Here is a 3,860-nt window from a genome sequence, read left to right on the forward strand (position 1 = left end):
CATCCAATCGTCAGCAGCCAGCTCGCTGACCTTTGGACGGTCCTCCGACATGGCCAAACTTGTCACAGAGCATAAAACTGAAATGCTAAATAAAGACCAAGGCCAAATCAAAGTCACGATGAAACAAATGACCCCAAACAAACCTTTTGATGTCAGTTCTGTTTTGCCCTGAGAAGAATTTGAGACCTCTTGCCTCATTTTTAGAGAGGACTGTTAATGGTCCTATAAACTGGAGTCCAAATCTGGAAACATTTCTAATCAGATGAAAGAGCGCTGGGCTTGGAATCAGAAGGCCTGGGTTCTAGACCTGAATATTCAAAGGAGAAACTACTCAGCCTCCTTCAGCCTCAGGTTTGGTTTTGTGTGTGTGTGTTTCCTATAAAACAGAAAGGTGTGATTACAGGAACTCTAGGATTACTTCCATTTGCAGAATTCTACTCTTTACCGACATCCTAAACTTGCAGTTAATATACTCACAACTTGGGAAAATGCCATGCATAAAGTTAAAGAAGCTGGGATTTGGAGCCCTGCAGACCCAGCGTGAAAGCCTTCCTCTGCTGTGTTCTAGCTGGGTCACATTGGACAACTCCCTAGCCCTTCCCATCCTCAGTTTCCTCATCTTTAAAATAGAAGTGATAATAATAGTAACTAACCCAAAGGGCTAGTGTGACAATTACATGGAATCATCTGGGTAAATAATTAGCACACAGTCCTTGGCATATAGGAAATACACAGTAGATTGTAATTATTATCATGTATTTGAAAACAAACTCAGAAAAATAAAATTGAAGGTTTTGAGTCAAATCTACACCTCCTATTGTGCTAGAGAGAATTAGAGCCACTTAAAAATCAACAGGCTAAGAAATATTATTTACATTCTATTAAAAGATCTCAAAACTGGTAGATGACAGTCTCTCAAAGCAATGCAGGTCATTTGTCATGTTTCCTACATGATCCAAATTAGTAGATAATTAGACCTAAAGGGTCCCTGCACACATAGCATCATTTTGTAATACACTGATTTCTGCCAGTTTAGGTAGAGATGGGGAAATGATGAAAGAAAGGGGGAAGGTGTAGAGCTGGACTGTCCAATACTGTAGCCATTGGTAACATGTAATTTTTGAGCAGTTGAAAGTGACAGGCCAAGTTGAGTTGTGCCGTAAGTTGTGCCATAAAATACACACCGGATTTCAAAGACTCAGTACCAAAAAAATATATATAAAATTTCTTATTAATATTTTTATTTTGGCTATACATTAAAATGATGAAAACTAGATACACTGGAGTAAATAAAATATATTTAAAATTAATTTCACCTGTTTCATTTTACTTTTCTAATGTGACTACGAAAAACTTAAATTACACGTGCAGATTGCATTATATGTCTATTGGACAACGTTGGTATAGAAAGAAAGGAAGAATACAAACACACACACACACAGATTGAGGAAAAAAGGAATCTCCAAGAATGTAGCAAACTGAAAAAAACATCGGTTCATGAAGGAGGACACAGGCTTGATAATCCTAGCTCCACTAAAGAAAGGAAGGCATCAAGATTAGATTTTACTATTAGCAAAAAAAGCTGAAAGAGACTGCATCCCCTATGCCTTTTACATATTCCATTTTGTAACATTTGGAAGAGGAAAGAAAAGAGAGGTTACAGGTCCTTCAGCTCTTTTCACTGGGTAACAGTTTTTGATCTTATAAAACAGCTTGTTCCCTTTTGGGAAGTGGTTGGAAAGACTTAAATTAAGGAAAGGGCACCCTCTGCTGGCTACTTAGTAACATTTTAAGATAAAAATAGGCACGGAGGAGTCTGTAAAAATAATACAGAATAAACAAGCGAATGAACGAGTTACATTTCACATTATTGAACTTACAGCTTTCACCATGGATTCAGTGATGATGGAAATTAGGGCAAGGAAACAGGTTTAATAATGTGAAAACTATTATTAGGCCATGTCCAACTCTTTCTTTTTTTCTTCCCTCCTACTATCTGTTTCTTCCTTCCTTCCTTCGGTCTTTCCCTCCCTCCTCCCTTCCATCTTTTTTTTTTCTTTCACCCTTTGAATAGCTCAGACCCTTTTTGTAAGTCCCTTTTTGTAAATCCTATGTAAAGACAGAAAGTACGAGGTTTCACCTGAGAGATCTATGCTGCTTATTTCAATACGATTTCTTTATGAGGTTAATACATCGTTCCTGGGTCTAAGACCAACCTGGCAGACAAGGTCAAGAAATTATAAGACCACTTAGGACTTCCCTGGTGGTCCAGTGGTTAAGACTCCACGCTCCCAATGCAGGGGACCCGGGTTCAATCCCTGGTCAGGGAACTAGATCCTGCACGCCACAACTAAGACCCGGCGCAACCAAGTAAATAATTAAAAAAAAAAAAAAAAAGAAATTATAAGACCACAAACATTCACCAGCTACAAACTTAATGGTGTCAAGTGCAGAATGACAAGGAGCCATCAACTTAGGAAGGGGTTCTCTTCCCAGAGGCAGTTTATATGCTGGTTGTTTAGAATTAGACATCTTTTTCTCATTTGTTCCTGGGCCAGTTTGCAAATATACAAATACACATTAACCTAGAATGTATCTGAGACAGACTACTAACAACACCATTATTTCTACTCTCTCAAAATAATATACAACAGTATTTTTATGGCAAAAGACCCATAAAAGTTCCAACTTGGGATCTGAGGAGCCCATCCTACTTTCCCCAAGCAGTATTAGCAGCCGTCCACAGCTTCTTCATTTAGGGAGGAGACGTATCTCTGGGAGACCCACGCCCCATACTCCAATATCTTGTTAGTTCCCTCTGCACCAGCACCAGTATCTTGTTGGTTCTCTCTGTTGCAAAAAAAGGTAGCTAACTCACTGGGACAGTCACACCCCAAGATTCCAAACTAAAGGACAAGGAAACAAAGGAAAGTTCACATCATCATGAGGTCAGAGAAAGCAGGACCACAAAAGGTGGACTGTCCCTACCTTCCTCAACACACACACACCCACACACACACCCACCCACCCACACACACACACACACATACACACGCTTTCCCCTGTGTCACCAAAACTCATTTCCTAAGTTGATCAATTGTAGGCTAAGATTGCCTGTAATGATAATAATAACTGGGCTTCAGCAGCCTCAAGAAATATAGCATTAGTGTTATGGAACACATTTCCTATTAGCATTATATTATTTGCAGCATAATTTATTTTAAAACTAATTTAATTCCTTTTAACCTATCAAATAAAACTAGCATGCTTAAATTAAACTTTGCAGGGTGTGAAATAACTTAAGGAGAGCTTATGACAGGGCACTTACAGGAACCCAGATATTACATTTGTTCCTTACACATAATTCAAAACAAATTATTTGCAATGATGCAAATGTAATGCAAGCCTGCAAACTTGTGTGCTTTTTGTCAAAAATGGATTACATATTTTAAAATAAACACTTGCAGGAGAACATAACAAAAAGTGACAGTATTTGTTACTTGCTGTTTATGCTTATGCTTAAACTCCTTAATCATATTTAGAACAGACTAAATTGTGTGTCTATTTAAGCTTCACTTTTCATAGTTAAACTGCTGAAGAAGATAAAAGCATCTATGTTGATCAAAAGTATTAGAACAAAATTGAAATATTTTTCCAGCTCTGCTCTCTCCTGAGTGCATAGTCTTGAAATTCAGCACTTTTGAGAAATATGGGCACTATTTAATGCATAGTGGTTCAATAAAGTGGTTCAATAAGTTAACTAATTAACTTAGTTAGGAGATTACAACACAACCAGAATCCCTCTCCTGGGCATCTAAGTTTAGTTTTCAGCTATTACCTCTACATGAGTCCAGGTTTGA

This window comes from Eubalaena glacialis, chromosome 6 (genome assembly GCF_028564815.1).
Source record: "Eubalaena glacialis isolate mEubGla1 chromosome 6, mEubGla1.1.hap2.+ XY, whole genome shotgun sequence".
Taxonomy (NCBI): Eukaryota; Metazoa; Chordata; class Mammalia; order Artiodactyla; family Balaenidae; genus Eubalaena; species Eubalaena glacialis.